Source organism: Vombatus ursinus, unplaced genomic scaffold (assembly GCF_900497805.2).
Source record: "Vombatus ursinus unplaced genomic scaffold, bare-nosed wombat genome assembly UNPS02014818.1, whole genome shotgun sequence".
Lineage (NCBI taxonomy): Eukaryota > Metazoa > Chordata > Mammalia > Diprotodontia > Vombatidae > Vombatus > Vombatus ursinus.
The window spans coordinates 15,824,608-15,842,458 of NW_020954596.1; the positions used below are offsets into that span (position 1 = coordinate 15,824,608).

Consider the following 17,851-nt stretch of genomic DNA (forward strand, 5'->3'; position numbering starts at 1 on the left):
TTTAGGCAAATAGCACCTCTCAAATTGTTGTATAACTGAAGTTGGTATTTTATTGTTTTAGTTGATGGATGCGCCAAAGCAGTCTGCATCCAATTCTGTATGTAAAATTAGGCTTCTTTATTTTCATACAAAATTAGTAATTAGGAGTTTGTCTGTTCTAGATAGACAATTTATATTTTATGATACCAGCTGACTTGTATGTGTGGTAACCACAGATGAAGGCATCTTGGGCATGAAACCGGGAAAATATAGGTTATTGGCTTTCAACTGGTCAGAAAATAGAACCCAAGTCACTCAATAATTTATAGATTATTATTTCAGTAATGACTCCCCCCATTTATATATGGTTATTTTTTCTCTCAGAGTCACAGATACCACAAGTGAGGCAGTATTTGATGCTGGAAGTCAAATGTTTTGGTGTTTCTCTGTGTGGTTTTTCCTAATCATTCAGCTTCCCCTTACAACAGTATGTTGTTGTTAGAGGAGGTAGTGGATACCGTCTTGAGTTTTATCATTTTTTGCTGCATCAGCTTTTATTATCATTAACAACTGGGCTCCTGGCTCACTCATGTCCCAGCAGGATTTCAGATTATTCTTCAAATTACAGCAATTTGTCATGGTGTCAGTGTTTTTTAACCTATAACCTTGGGTTACCTAGAGAGTTTACACAGTCTAGGGTTCACATTCCTCACTTTCGATTTCTACCATTAGTTTACATTCCAGACACAAGCCAGGAGAAGCAAAATTAAGATTAAATAGTTCTTTTGGCATTAGTTATGTTATACAGTCCCTGTCACCTGAAGGATTATTTTGGTATCATCAACAGCATAGCTGGAATAGGGCCAATCCTAGAGACCTATTGCCAGAACATAACCCTGGGGCCACTGAGAATTATGTTTGAACACATTAAGGCCTTGTGGGAACAAGAATACCAGCTTTGGAATTAGGAGATCTGGGTTAGATTCTCGACATCTACTTCCTTCATGACCTTGGCTAAGCTGCTTTACCTCTGTGTCTCAATTTGCCCATCCTTAAAATGGAGATGATTGCACCTCCTTTTACATAAGGTTTTTGTTAAGAAAGTACTTTGAAAACTTCTAAGCACTTTGTAAATGTAAGTTATTTTTTAATTTTCTTTTTTTATCATGAACTTAAAAATTATAAACAGATAAACATTTCAAGATTCAAAGAATGGGAAAGTATTATACAGGAATCTGGACTTCCATGACCTATAGTTTTTAAAAAGTATATATATATTACATATATATATATATTATATATACACACACACACATACATGCACACACACATATATACATACATACATACATATATACATCATACATATATAGTTCCTTTATAAACATATTTACATATAGAATGTAATAACAAAATTGCTGTGTCCCTTCAGCATATCTTTTGGAAAACCGAAAAATATTTCATTGATATTCTCTTTTTCATGTTTGTCACTTTACAGTTATACTGGGTCTTACAAAGTATAAAACACTGTATAATTGTGAGTTATTATTATAGCTCATATTCATGTAGTGCTTACAGTTTTTTGATATCCTAAACTAGGTACTAGAAGAGTTACAAAATGCATGTAAGACATTGCACCCTCATGGAGCTTGCAGTCTGGTAGGGAGATAAAACACAAACATTACGATATTGAATCTTATAAGATAGACAAATTAAAATTAAAGAAAGGTAATTAAAATTAAGCAGGGTTCTTGGACAGGTTTGAGGGAAAAAATGTCATCACTAACTGGAGGGATCAGGGAAGGTCTCGTGGAAGAGAAGACATTTGACCTCCTTCAATGATTCAATCTCAAAGGATGAGGTGGTCTTTCTCCTCTTCAAAGCTAACCCCGTCCTTGTGCTGTTGACTCCCTTGTTCTCCTACTGGTCATTACCCCTCTTCTCTATCTCCCTTACAAACACATACCAATTTTCCCCCTCTTTACAAAACCTCCACTTGACCTTACCATTCCCTAAAACTCTTGTCCTATTTCTCTCTCCTCTTTCTCTTCTTAGTTCCTAGAAAAATTGCCTGTTCTCCTCCACCTCTTACAATTGAGCTTCAGGGCCTATCACTCTGATGAGACCGCTCTCTTAAACATCACTAGTGATTTCATAATAAGTCCAATGGCCTTCATTTCCTCATCCTCCTTGGTTATCCTGTAGCTTAAAAAATGAAGACCTCCTTCTCCACCAGAATATGCTATTTCTCTTTGGTTTCCATGATGCGTCTATCATCTGGTTTTCTTCTTACAAGTCTGACAGTTCTTTTTACATTCTGTCATCTCCCATCTCCCACTCCCTATGTGTGGAGGTTTCTGTCTCAGGCTCTCTTCTTTCTTTCCCATGAAAATCTTATCTGTTCATTTTAGTTCAATTTTTATCCCTTGGTTTCAGTTATTATCTCTGCACAGATGTCCCCAAAATCTATATATCAAAATCTAAATCTAATATCTCCGGGGAAGCTAGGTGGTGCAGTAGATAGAGCACTGGCCTTGGAGTCAGGAGGACCTGAGTTCCAATCCGACCTCAGATACATAATACTCACTAGTTGTGTGACTCTGGGCACACACTTAACCCCAATTGCCTTACCCCCCCCCCCAAAAAAAAATCCAACATCTCTCTAGAACTCCATTTGAACATATCCAATGCTGGACATGGAGATGCTGGACATCTCCATCTGGATGCCTCATCCAAATCTCAAACTCATCATCTCTGCCCCTCAACCTTCCCCACTGACAAATTTCTGTTTTTGTTGGGGGCGTCGACATCACTTCACTCACAGAATCTCACAGCTGGGGAGGGGTTCACAGATAATCTTATCGTGCCCAACCTTCACCTGAACAAGAGTCCACTGTATTATATACCCTACAAGTGATCACCTGTCCTCTGCCAGAAGACCTTCAATGAAAGAGAACTTTCTACTTTCTATTTCACTTTTGAATAGTTCTAATTGTTAGGAAGTTCTTCATTCTATATTATCCAATATCTATCTGTATGTCTGTATCTATAGACATATTATATATGGCATTTTGAAAACTTTACAGTACAGTATAAATGTTATTATTATCATTGTAACATCCTTCTAGCTGAATGCCTTACACATGGCAAACATTTAATAAATGTTTGTTGAAAAAAAATGAATGAGCTGAACTATAAAGTAAGGTTAAAGGTTGTACATGGAGAGGTTATGAGGAAAGAAAGCATGTTTTAAACTTTAAAGTAATGAAAGAATATCACTTATGTTTTAAAAAATCTTTTTCTATAAAGGAGGGAAAGGAAAGTGACACATGCTACTCCCCGTAATCTGTAGCCTCACTACTTGTCTTCATTTCCCAACCTATTCAGCCATATCTGATCTTTGTGACATCCCCCAAACAGATCCTCTGTTTATATGACTGAATGCCTTTGTTCACAATGTCCTCCTAGGCTCAGAATGTCCCTCTCTTCTCTGCTTCCCTGACTCTTAATCTCAAGCTACTGAAATGCATTCTGTTCTTCAAGGATCAGCTCAAAGACTACCTTCTCCATGAAGCCATCTCTGGTCAGTCAATCAACTAGTAAGCAGATATTTATTAAGCACCTATTATATACCAAGTACTGTGTAAAGTGCTCGCAAACAAAACTTAACTATGTTAGGTGGCGCAGTGGATAGAGCTCCAGCCTTGGAGTCAGGAGGACCTGAGTTCGAATTCGGCCTCAGATACTTGACACTTACTCAGTGACTCTAGGCAAGTCACTTAACCCCGACTGCCTCACCAAAAAACAAAAACAAAAACAAACTAAAACAACAACAACAAAACTTAATTACCTCTAAAGATTTTACATTTTGGTTAGGGAATATAATATACTCTACATATATGTAACACACACATACATATAAAATATGTGTGTTTATATACACATGTATGTATGTATGTATGTATGTGTATGGGCAGCTAGGTGATGCAGTGGATAAAGCACTGGGCCTGGAGTCAGAAAGATTCATTTTACTGAGTTCAAAACCAGCCTCAGAAACTTACTAGCTGTGTGACCCTGGGCAAGTCCTTTAACCCTGTTTGCCTCAAGTCCTCATCTATAAAATGAGCTGGAGAAGGAAGTGGAAAAACAACACCAGTGTCTTTCCCAAGGAAATCCTAAATAGGGTCATGAAGAGTTGAACATGACTAACGACAAAAAATGTATGTATATACACGGAAGAAAGACAAAATAAATACATGAATACATATTTTGGGATCAGAGAACACTAGCAGTTAAGGGAATTAGGAAAGACCCCACCCTCCATTATCATGTGATAGGTGATGCTTGAGCTGAGTTTTGATGAAGCATAGAATTCTAAAAAGTGAAGGTGAAGAGGGAGTATTCTCTCCCTGGGAGAGGCAGGTGAAACCACAGATGGGAGATAGAATGTTGAAGGTTGGTTGGATTGCAAAGCATGTTTACAATTTATTTGTTGAAATCTCAAGGTTAGTTTGAGGGTCCATATTTGCAGTAGGGGGATTTGTTATTTGTTAATTTATGAAGGATAGTGAGCTTCTGGTATCTCATGCTGGTTACCCAATTGTGTCTTTCTTGAAATTCATTAGATGCTAAATTTTAGCAACCTTCATTGACATGTTGCAGTTATTAATATCTGCTTGCAAAATCTGAATTGATCAGTAAGTTTGGGTTCCTTAAAGATATCCTTTGTGTAATTTCTGGTAGTGATAGCCTGATCTTGAGTTTCTGTTATCATAAACCCCTTGGTTTGTTGTTGTTGTTTTTTTTTTTTTGGTTATTGTTTTTTGGCTAGGCAATGGGATTAAGTGACTTGCCCAGCTAGTAAGAGTCAAGTGTCTGAGGCTGGATTTGAACTCAGGTCTTCCTGACTCCAGGGCTGGTGCTCTATCCACTTCACCACCTAGCTACCTCCCAAACCCCTTGTTTCTATAAACAAATCCACATGACCTCCATTTGTCTCATACTTCTTTGCCCACATAGTGTTATATGAATTCATGTGAATTTTACCCTTGCAGAGCCTTTAGACTCTACTCTTGGATCTTAGCTATATCTTAGAATCCATTCAGAGGTATTATACTTTTGGTTATATTAGGCAAATTCAATGACATATACCTGCTATCAGCCTTTGCCATTGCTTGGAGAAATGGTTTGTTTGTTTCCAAAAAATTTCCGTAAGTTTTTATCCTCTTTATAATATGCTCTGAGAATATCTAACAGCCCTCTCTCTCTCTCTCTCTTTTTTTTTGAGGCGATAGTGTCAATCTTTCTATAGCTCCCTTAGGGTAACGGAGCCTGTGTTTCTTTACTATTGTTGGATGAGACTAAATCTGTGATTTCATCAGCATAAGGAAATTCCAATGGATAAATACTCTTTCCCAAGGCAAGAAGGCACTTTCTTTGAAACTAATAGTCTTAGGGAGTTTCTTGACCACTGAGAGTTTAAGAAACTTGACCAGAGTCATATCAAAAACATGTCAGAGGTGGAACTTGAACTCTGAGGCTGCTAGTTGTCTGTTGTTACTATTGTCATGATCATTATTGGAGGGCAAGTGTGGGATAGTAGAGAGAACACTGCCTTGGGAGTCAGAAGACCTGTTCAAGCCTTAGCTCTCCTGTGATTTAACAAGTCACTTCATGTCTCAGCCCAGGCTTGACATTGGACATTTGACATATGTGATAATAATACCTGCCCTGCCTTCCTCACATGGATATTATGAGGATCAAGTGAGATAACATAATAGAGTACTTTTATCAATGTGAGCTGTTGTCCCTATTATTTCAGGCAAACAGTTGTAGTTGCAAAGGGATTGTACACAGAGTAAAGAAAACAGTAATGACTAAAACTTTAAAGGTCTCATCCTGAGACACACACACAAACACACACAGACAGACAGAGACAGAGACAGAGAGAGAGAGAGATAAGAGAAGAGAAGAGGAGAGGAGGGAGAGAGATTGAGAGGAGGGGAAAGGAGAGAGAGAGAGAAGGCCATTTAAGAATGCATCTGTAATGTCATTTTTAGCAGCGAGATTATAGTAAAAGCAGCCTAGACAAGTGATGAAGCTCAAATAAATGTGTTTGGATAAAAAGGCAGAAATGGGCCTTCAGAGCTGGGAGTGTTAGCTTTAAAATTCCAGCATATTCTGTTGATTTATAACTGTTGCTAAGTAACAGATTTCACTGTAGCCAAGTGATTTTTTTTAAAGTGCCTCTCCCTAAGAGAATCTCCAGATTAAAATGATTTAAAAAAAATCAGTGTATCCACCTAGTTTTAAAAGAAAAATAATAGGGAGGAGAGGTTGAGTTGAACTGTAGTTCAGTGCACAAGGGGTTGTTTTCCTGTGAATGATTACAGGAGAAAAGAAATAAATTTTTGTGACCTTGGGAGAGTCACTTTCCCTCCTTTGGCTTCAGTTTCCTCATACGGAAAACAAAGGGGCTGAACAAGATGGTATTTTCCATTGAATCTAGCTCTAAATCATAAGACTGAAACATATCCTACGTATTTTCCTTCTGTCTACCAGGTGTTCCCTTCATGAGGAAGTATGGGAAGGAAGCTAGAGCCTATTCCACAACAGGGTTCAGTTTAGCAACTCAGATATAAATGGACCCAATGGGCAATGTTATCAGTTTTTGTTGTTGCTATAATATGTACAGTACAACACAGAATATGTAATGTTGGGAATAATAGTAGCTACCTGCCTTAAGTCTTTCCCCATTCCAATCCATCCTTTTCTCAGTCATCAAATTGATTTTCTTAGAGTGCAGGGATGACCATATCACTCACCTGCTAAATAAACTCCAGTAGCTCCCTGTTATTTCCAGGATCAAATATAAAATCCTCTATTTGCCTTCTAAAGTCCTTCCTAACCTTGTCCCTTCCTACCTTTCTAGTTTTTTTCCCCCCCTCCCCCCCCCCTCGTCTTCAAACCTCTGACACTGGCCTTGCAGTTCCTAGCATGTGCCATTCCATCTCTGACTGTCAGCATTTTCATTGTCTGTCTTCCATGGATGAAAATGCCCCCCCCCCCACACCCTTTCATCTCTGCCTCCTAGCTTCCCTGACTTGTTTCAATTCTCAGTTAAAAAGTCACCTTCCCAATCCTCCTTAATCTTAGTGCCTTCCTTCTGAGACTACCCCCCCAAGGTATCCTGGATATATCTTGTTTGTCCATAGTTATTTATATGTTATTCTACACCCCATCCTCCGTATGACTATTAGTTCCTTGGCAACAGAGACCCATTTCTTTTTGGCCTTTCTTCATATCCCCAGGGCTTAGTACAGTACCTGGCACATAGTGCATACTTAATAAATGCTAGGTGACTTGACAAAACACTTACTTTACAGCAGTTCTGTGAGACAGGTAATGTATTGTCATTATACATATTTTACAGATAAAGAAACAGGCTCAGATGAAGTAACTCACCAGAGGTCATACATTCAGTTAGTGTTATGGTTGAAACTTGAATCCAGTACTTTGTATTTTGTACTTGTGCTCAGAACCTGGTCTAAAGGATGGTCCGTATCTCTGTTTCACTAGCTCAAAACCTGACTGGAATCCAGGTTAGTGGGGATACCCTCGCTTTCCTCTCAACAATTCTGTAAGGTAGGTAGTATGATTGTTGGAAGAATCACAGCATGCCATAGTGAGAAGAATCTCAGAGGTCGTGTAGTTTAACTTGTGCAGGAGCAAGAATGCCCTGAGATGACCCCCAATGAGGGGTCGCCTGCAGGGGGATTAATTAGAGCATGATTTTGCTACTCAGAGAAATGTGTGATTTCTTATTAAGCCTGAATCCTTGAAATGCTGTCATGTGGCTGTTCCCATTTTGCAGATGGGGAAGTTGAGGCTTGAGGTTAAATGTGTTGCTCATGTCACACAGGTGGTGAGTGTTTGAATCACATTCAGAATCTAGGGGTCCTAGCTCCAAGTTCGGTCTTCTCTTTATCATCCCACAGTGCCTGCTTTATCCTGGCTCACTACATACAGCGGTGGCATTGGATGGAAGTTTCCAAAGCTAACTCTGACTTGCTAAGGAGGACAGCATGACAGGTAGGATGAAAAGGACGCTAGACCTGGAGTTAGGAGGCACTTGGGTTTGAATTCTGTTTTTTAATAGTATTTGATTTTTTTCCAATTACATGTAAAGAAAGTTTTCAACATTCACTTTTATAAGATTTTAAGTTCCAAACTTTTTTCTCCCTCCCTCCCTCCCCTCTCACCTCTCCAAGACAGCAAGCAATCTGATATAGGTTATACATGTGCAATCATATTAAACATATTTTGGGGTTTGAATTCTGTTGAATTTGATGATTAACTTCTTCAGGACTCACTTTCCTCCTCCCCATCAATGATGAGGATACTGATATCTGTAATACCTACTTCATAGGATTGCTGTGATAATCAAATGAGATAATAACATGTATTTATTGTTAGGGGGCGCAGTGTATAGAGTGTCAGGCCTGGAGTCAGGAAGACCTGAGTTCAAATCCAGCCTCAGGCACTTAACAAGCTGTGTGACCCTGGGCAAGTCACTTAACTGTGTTTGCCTCAGTTTCTCATCTGTAAAATGAGCTGGAGAAGAAAATGGCAAATCATTCCAGTATCTTTGCCAAGAAAACACTAAATGGGGTCACCAAGATTTGGACAGAACTGAACAACAATAACATAGTCATATTAAGTTAGGGCTAAGGACTGGACTTGTGCTTCCATTGGTATAGGAAATTCCCAGGTGAGGGAACTCTTTCTTCTAATGCAGTGTGGCACCTTCTTTATAACTTCTAGGCTTCCAAAGTTGCCTAGAAGACTGAGCGTTAAGTGATTTGTCCAAGTTCACACAATCAGTATGTGCCGGGGGTGAGACTGAATCTCAAGTCTTCTTGATTGGGAAGAGCTCTTTATAAATGTCAGCTGAGCTTTAGTTTCATCATCTGCAAAGGAGGGCTGATGATGCTTGCCTTACCTTCTTTACAGGAATCCTGTATGTTGGTCCTTATATGGAATTTTAAAGTGTGCTAACTTCTTTACATGCGTTCTCTCCTTTGGCCCTCCCCACAGTCCAATGAGGGAGAAATTGCAAGTATTGTTTATCTCCATTTAAGCGATAAAGAAAGGGGGGCTCTGAGAAGTTGGTAAGTGATTGGGTTCCGTGGCCTCTAAGTGTCTCAGGGTAGGCTTGAATCTACAGTTTCCTGATTACAAGTTCAGCACTCTCTCAGCTGTGCTTTTCTGCCTGTTGTTAAGATCAAATCAGGTAATATAGAAAAATCGTTCTGTCACCATCAAGTGCTATATAAACATGAGCAGTTCTGTTAATCCATTTTAAATCTGTGGATTGGGAGTCATTATTGTGAGTGTCTGATTTGCTACTAACTCATTTTGTGACCCTGGGCAAATCATAGGATCATAGGAGAGAGGATCATAAGTACTTAACTTCTCTCAGGCTCAGTTTCCATATCTGTCAAAAGGGGATGATAGTAGCACCTACTTCAGAGGGTTGCTATGAGGACCAACTGAGGTAATATAGGCAAACTACTTTGTAACCCTTTAAAGCACTATGTAAATACTAGCTATTATTATTTATCCCATTTTCCTCCTCTATCAAATGAAGAGGTTACACCAGATGAATTCTAAGTTCTTTTCCAGCTCTAACATACTATAATTCTAGATTCTATACTTGTTGAGGACAAGCAAGGGTCATGTCATATTCACCCTTGTATCCCCCTCAGCAAATGTTTATTGAATTGAATTTACTATGAGGGTAGACTTTCTGGTTTGTAATAGTCAAGACCCAAGCTACTCTGAATACAATTGGGCTTTTCATTCTGAGACTTCCTTTAGTGGTGAAAGCTACTCTGGGTCTCTAGCAAGTGTGTGTGAGGAAATATCAAGAAATTTATCTTGGGAGGGGAGAACCCCAAAAGAGAAGATGAGGTTAGGAGGACAGTGTGGTATAAAGTGCATTTTACTGGGAACCAGGAGCCCTGGGTTCAAGTCTTCCTGTCCCTTGAAGGGTGAGTGGAATTTGGAGAAGGAGAAGGGAAGTGGTGTGGGCTAAGTCTTGGAGACAAGGGAGGGGTGGAGGTTACAAGAAAGATTGAAAAATCAGCCAGAGTTATTGGAGCAGAGGGCTTAGTAAGTGGTAAACCTGGAAACTTAAGAAAATAAGGGTGTGACTTGGCAAGGTGAGGTAGGTGGCTAAAGCTCTTTGTGAAATGCTGGATGACTCCTTGGCTCCCCCTTCCCACACATCACCTAGCAGTCTACCACCTAAAGTATTGCATAGTTACAAAGTCTGGCTTTCTACTCCAACAAATCCTGGTTTTTATCTCCCTAGATGGAGATGTTGATTTCTTGTGGCTTGCAAATCTTGTAAAGACTTGTACTCTTCCTTACTTAACCTTAATCTGCATCTTTGTCATAAAATGGGTTAGAAGATGACTGAACTATTTTTAGCCACGAAATGAATCACTGACCAAGGAGGAAGGGAAGCGAGGACAAACTATGTAACTCTCCAGTTCAGAGGTTCTTAATTTCTAAAGCTTTCTGTTTTGGTGTCAGTGACTCCTTTGGCAGTCTGGTGAATCCTCTGGACCCCTTATCATAATGTTTTCAAATACATAAAATAAAACACATAGGATTACTAAGGAAATGAATTATAATGAATTATCAAAATACTTGTAAAAAATAAGTTCACAGACCCCAGGCTTAGGACCTCTGCTTGGATTGATTCCTGAAATTATCTGAGGTCTTTCAGTTGTCTCTTATTAGATTGCTAGCTTCCCCACAAGGAGATGAATAGGGACTGGTCCTGGGGTTTCATTGGTCTAGGGAATTCTCCAATGAGGAAACTCCCTTTACCAATGAAGATGGGCATAATCTTAGAGTTGTCTAGAACACATGGAGGTTAAATGACCGGTGGGTGGGGGGGTCTTTGAGACCAGATCTCTTTTCACTTACATCACACTAACCTTTCCTATAGTCATGGAAAATGCTAGTCTCAATTTGAAAATACCACCCCTCCCCCAACTTCTCTAGAGTGATACAAAGAATTCACTAAAGTTGTCTTCTCATGAGCCTCATCTTGGCTTGGGGAGTGGCACACCTGATCCCTCAAAGATTCTTTTAGGGGAAGTACATGTTCTCAAAAGTCCCACCAAGTTGATAAGTCTTCACTTATGGATTCATTAATGAACTATGTGCCTGTTGTTCAAGGACCAGTCTGTTTGGAAAGGCTCATCATGGCAGGATCATAGATTTAGAGCTGAAAGAGACCTCAGAGGTCATAACTTCTTCCTTTTATAGATTAGGAAAGTAGGGCCCAGGGCAGTTAACTGACTTACTTATCCAAAGTCCTACCTATGGTAAGAGAGAAAGGCAGGCTGGGAACCCAGGTTCTCTGACTGGAGGGCCATTGCTCTTTCCTTTACATTACCCTCAGTTTAGGTCTAATGAAGGCCTGCAGCTAACTTCCACCCAGAGCAAGTTGACTGGCTGGGGTGTAGGCACCAGGAAATGTACATGGCATCAACTTTGGAATTCATGAATTGAAAATCATATTTGGGAGTGGGACAGGGGCTGAAATCTCGATGGCAATGGCACAGAGATCTCCCCAATGAGGACATTCTCTTTACCAATGTTAGATGGTATTGCCTCTTCACCTTCTAGTCTGAGAGAGTTGCCTCGAGCAACTAAGAGGTTATTTCTCTTCCCAGGGTCACACAGTGAGTAAAAAATAATATGAGAAGAAATTAAGACAAATTCAGTTGGGTGGAAGTTTCAGAATTGGAAGGCACCTCTGAGGTAATCAGTCTAATCTAATTCATGGCAATGAAGAGTCCCATTATTTTCTTCTTCACCACAATGACTTCATCTTGAAGTTTCCTCTCCCAAAGGGGCCAGAGATGATTCATGGCCCTCCTTGGGGGAAGTGTTGGTATTTGAAAGGGAACATAGGAAAGCAAAAAAGAAGTTAGGTTGGAGTAACAGTGTGAGTTGGAAGTTTCATTAGGGGATAGTGGGAGAAGTCTCTTCACAGTTATCTGGTTTCTAACCTCCTCTTCCCCACTCTTCAAACAACCTCTGAGCTCATTCTCCCCTTGCCTCCTCTATTCTGTTCAAGGAACACATATTAAATTTTTGGACCTTTTAGATTCTGTCCCTGTGACAAAGTTTTATGGACCTAGACTTAGTTGTGGCCCTACCTCAGGATAATAAATTTTTCAGTTATAATAGGTCATGAAGGATTGCTTACTTAGTCTCCTGACCTCCAGGGGTTTTCTACCACAGCATGCTGTAACATGAACTCAGGTAAATTATAAGAGACTAAATGCTTTGACAGATATGAGTAGTTCAAGGGACAAATGCCTGCCCTCAGAGAGCTTGCAGTCTAGTTGGAAAAAAATGAGTCAAAGCAATCAGTAAAAGAGGCAACATTAATATAAAACTCATAGAATTGTAGAGCTGGAAAGGGACCTTAGAATGTGGAATACAATGTGTAATGGGAAGGCATTTAAGGAATAGACTAAGTCAGCTGGAAGGGACTTTAGGACATAGACTGTTAATAGTAGTAAGCACCTTAGAGATTATCTAATCTAGAGGTTTCCAAACTTATTTGGCCTACTGTCCCCTTAAAAAAAATTACTCAGTGTTCCCCCTTCCCTGAAATCTATTTTCTTTAACTCTTTAATGGTCTTTTTAAAATTTGCTTAACTTCAAAAAATATAAAATACATATTTTTAAAAATGATGCATCTTAAATTTAACAATTTATTGTAAATTTGTGGGTTTTTTTTCCTGCATTGAAATCTTGATGATGCAATATTGCATCATGTAACCATATAGTACCGTATTGTAAACAAGTCATTATATGCACATATTCCTGCCAATGCATGCTAGACTTCCCAACAATGCATGACATGCTCACGGCCAACACTTGCTTATTAAGACCTGTCAGCAGATTTGACCACTGATCAGTTATAACTTGCATTTTTTGTGTTTATTTGGAGAATAATGTAATCTCTATGACTTTAACTCTGATATACAACAGATGAAACATGTATGAATGGCTTTTCTAAATTTTCTTCTCTTCTTTCCTCATGCTTCCACCACCCCCTTATTTTTATTCAATGCCGCCTCAATTATAGCTGAGGTTACCACCACCCCCTCCCTCAATCATTCTAGCACCCCCAAAGGGTGGTATCACTCACTTTGGGAACCTCACTCTAATCAAACCTTTCATCCAATTCAGAAAATCCACTCTATGGCATGCTTAACAAGTAGTCCTTTAGTCTCTGACCGAGCAGTTTTTGTGATCATTCATCCCATCCTGGTTCCCTTTATGGATCAGCCCAAGATTACCTATCTGTTAAATCAGAGTTGGGATTAGGACCATATTGATCCGAAATCCATTATCTGTTCCTATCTACTCTCCTAAATTTAATGGCTTGGTTTTATTCATCTCATCCTTGGATTTTCCTGTGGCTGACCCAGTACAGGTCTTGTCTTGGGATCAGGCTGTTCCAGGTGGCTTGGCATGGATGTAACATATCTAATGTTTTCACATCATCAGAGCAGCTAAGTGTGGCTTTTGGGAGTCTGAGCATCTGGATGGCTTTCTTTGTGAGCCTATCTATGTGTTCCCTTGACTTGTTCACGTCCTTGGATGCATGCTCATCAGTTTGGGTACACTACCAGCTATTTCAGGTCTTAAGCATGGAGAACAATGGAAGGTCTATGGCAGGGGAAAGCTGTATCTTTGACAACACCCTCTGAATACTTCACTTTCAGGTAAGTCTGTGTTAGAGGTGATAAGACTCTGGTAATCAGTGATTGAGCGACTGCCCTAATAAGGGGTCAGAGGACCATGATATAGGTCTAGCCCTGGGCGTGGGCAAAGACATGGGAACAGTTTATTTGCTATGTTTGTTTTTTTTCTGGTATAGAATATGGAGAATGGAGAAAAATAGATAAAGACATAGGCAGTATTCCTTTGCACTCCAGCATTAATACCATGAACCCATCTCTTCTGCTCTATTTCAAATTCTTTGTAAATCATAGCACATATTTATATAGCACGTTCCTCTTATCAGTAATAAGAGTTCATATGTAGAGGGGGCTTTACATTTTCTTATCAATAAAAAAGCACTATCAATATGATATTGTGCTTTAATGTCAGTAATAATGACTCATGTTTATTCACATTTGTACAATTTACAAAAGGTTTTACATTTATCTCGTTAGATCTTTATAACACATGGTGAGATAATAGTAGCCATGGTGCACATTTCTTTGGTTCTTTCAGGTTTGCAAGGAATTTTTTCTCACAACAACCCTGTGGTACAAGTATTATTATCCCTATTTTACTAATGAGGAAACTAAAACTCAGAGAGATTTATAATGTATTTTTCTTAAACAAATGTGAAATTACATTTTATAGATATTGTTTTCTTATTTTATAGATAAGGAAACTGGTGGAGGTTAAAGTGATTTACCCAAGGTTGCCCATCAAGAGACTTTCAGGGTCTGGACTTAAACCTAGGCTTTCTGACTCCAGTGCTCTGTCTACCACACTAGAGTTGTCTATGTTAAATGGGAGGGGACATCTGTTCTTTACATGACTTTGAGGGTTTGCAGAACTGCCCACTGGTCTCCCCAGCTTGTACAGGTACTACAACTCATTTCTATCAGCAGCTGTTTTTCCTACTTTGCATGTGAATAATGGGTTGCCAAACAGGAGCCTTTGTAAAGAGTAATGACATTGTTGGGATCATAGTGTCTCTCCAGAACAGTAATAAACACATGAATCCTGAACAAAGAAGGCGCTTCTCCCCCACCTTGGCCACCCCTGCTTCTGTGCCTTCTGCTTGGAGCTTCCCAGTCTGGTGCAGTAGATCACCCCCTTCTTTCTTTTATCTCTCACGGGCCACTTCTCCATTTCCCCCACCTCCTTTGGCAGTCATCTCCCATGTTTCACTGACTCTATTAAAGGAAGCCTAGAGATGATTGTGTTAGGTTATACTTTTCTAATGGGCTGTCATTGCTTTGTGCAATGAATGTACCCAAATACTAAAGACACTGGCTCCAAAGAACAAATTCAAACACACCCAGATATTCTCACTGAATCTCAGAGTTGGAAGGGACCTTAGAGACTATCTATTTGAATATTCCTTTTTTTTTGAATGTTAATTTTTGCTTTGTCTGATAGCATGATGGCAACTCCTGCTTTTTTTGGATTTTCTTAATGCCTAGAAAAATATTTCATCCCTATAGTTTTATTTTGTGTATATCTCTGTTTTTAAAATGTGTTTTTGAGGCTATTATTTGAGAAGGAATCTTCCTTCCTACATTCCTGTCAATTGGCCATCCAGCCTCTATACAAAGTCCTCTGTGGTTTGGGAACTCATCACCTCTTTAGGCAGCCCATTCTCTTTTTGGATAGCTCCAATCACCAAGAAGCTTTTCTGTGTATCCAGCCTAGATTTGTGCACATCCCGAGTCCCACAAGCTCTTCTCCTAGACTACATATCTTTTCATGGTGCTCTTCTTCCTCTCCTCCTATGATTCAGGAGATTTTTATGTGACCCTTACATTCCCCACTTTGGACTTTCCAACACTTGCATGAGCAGACAGTTGGCAATTCCTTTTCATCTAGTTTCTCCTATTCTCTTACAGCATTATGGAATCATGGAATTGGCAGCTAGGTGGTACACTGGATAAAGCACCAGGCCTGGAGTCAGGAGTTCAAATCCAGCCTCAAGCACTTACTGTGTGACCTTGGGCAAGTCACTTAATCCTGTTTGCCTCAGTTTCTTCATCTGTAAAATAAGCTGAAGAAGGAAATGGCCAACCACTCCCGTATCTTTGCCAAGGAAACGCCAATTGGGATCACTGAAGAGTTAACACAACCGAACAACAACAGAATCCTGGAATAGCCATGATTGACCCAAGGTCATGCATCCAGAGATACTTAGGGCTAGGACTTAAACCAGGTTTTCTAACTCCAGTCCTCTGGGAAGATGTCCAACCCCTTTAATTTTACAGACAAGAGGACATTGAGATCTAGAGAGCGGAAATTACTTTCCCAAGGTCACATAGCTAATAAGTAACAGAGCAGAAACACTAAGAAACCGAGATGTCCTGATCAAGTCCAATACTCTTTCCATTATCCGTCCTGCTTCTACTGGCAATACCAGTTTTCCTCTTCAAAGCAACTCTGAGATCTTTTAATTTTTTGAAAAACTATGAACGTGACAAAAATAACAGACAACATTTCCCAATACAAAGAGCAGAAAAAGAGGATTGTGCACAAAACCATGAATCTCCACTCTATAGCTTTGTTTTTTTTTCCCTCGTAGATTTTTATCCTACTTTTAAAATATTTAACAAAAAGGTGGCTTAGCTTACTGAATAGAGAATGACAAGATAATATGGGTTCAAGTCCAGTTTGTGAGACCTTGGGCAATTCACTTAATCTTAATTGCTCAAAATTTGGAACTATGCCCGAAGGACTATAAAACTGTGCATATATCCTTTGATCCAACAATACCACTGCTAGGTCTGTATCCCAAAGAGATATTTTTTTTTAAAAAGGGAAAAGGACCTACTTGTAAAAAATATTTATAGCAGCTCCTTTTGTAGTAGCTAAGAATTAGAAATTGAGGGGATGCCCATAAATTAGGGAATGGCTGAATAAATTGTGGTATATGATTGTAATGGAATATAGTCTTGCTATAAGAAATTACAAGCAAGATGATTTCAGAAAAACCTGGAAAGACTTACATGAACTGATGCAAAGTGAAGTGAGCAAAATCAGGAGAACATTATACACAGTGACAGCAATATCATACAATGAAGAATTTTTAATGACTAGGCTATTCACAGTAATACAGTGATCTAAGACAATCCCAAAGGACTCATGATAAAAAATGCTATCCACCTCCAGAGAAAGAACTAACATTGTCTGGATACAGACTGAAGCATACTATTTTTCCTTCCCTCCCTCCCTTCTCTCTCTCTCTCTCTTTCTCTCTCTCTCTCTCTTTTTTTCTTTTTAGTGAGGCAGTTGGGGTTGTGACTTGCCCAGGGTCACACAGCTAGTAAGTGTCAAGTGTCTGAGGCCAGATTTGAACTCAGGTCCTCCTGATTTCAAGGCTGGAGCTCTATCCACTGCACCATCTAGCTGCCCCATCTTCTTGCACAAAATGATTAATATGGAAATGTTTTACATGATTGCCCATATATAACCTACATCAGATTGCTTACCATCTCAGGGAAGGGGCGGGGGGGAGAAGGATGGGAGGGATAGGAATTGGGAGCTCAAAACTTTTAAAAAATGAATGTTAAAATTGTTTTTAGATTTAATTGGGGGAAAAATAAAATATTATTTAAAAAATACTCCTAATCACTCAGTAACCCCAGGCAAGCCTCTAAGACTAGAAGTCAAAGAACAGTTATCTGCCTTGGAAGGAGGATTTCTTCCTCACCAGAGAGGGGTCCACAACATGGAATCACAGGTTGGAGTGAACCAAATTTAAATAGGCTCAACAGTCGCAACGTAAGACTTCTGCCTGAAGTCTTTGTGCCTGAATCTACAATCACTTTTTTTTTTTTTTGGAGCAGGGACAAATGTTTAATTCATTCACTCAGCAAATAATGATAATGATGATGATAAGAATCATAATGGCTAATATTTGCATAGTATTTTTGTTTTTATAAACTACAGCCCTCTCTTCTGACCCTCACCACAGCCCTGTGAGGTAGGTGCTTGATAATTGTAAATATGCATTACACACACACACACACACACACACACACACACACACACACACACACAC

The 17,851-nt window shown here is 39.4% G+C and overlaps 1 protein-coding gene across 3 annotated transcripts in view; it reads left to right on the forward strand.

Annotated features, from left to right (window-relative positions):
• Window positions 1–17,851, forward strand: part of PPP2R2C (protein phosphatase 2 regulatory subunit Bgamma) — a 413,824-nt gene that overhangs the window by 118,082 nt on the left and 277,891 nt on the right. The window contains exon 1 of one of the 3 annotated variants that reach the window (XM_027836658.1): window positions 8,006–8,070. The exons of the other annotated variants lie outside the window; for them this stretch is intronic. The gene's annotated coding sequence lies outside the window, so the exon portion shown is untranslated. Of the gene's footprint in view, window positions 1–8,005; window positions 8,071–17,851 lie in introns of those variants that run through there. 3 annotated transcript variants of the gene reach the window in all.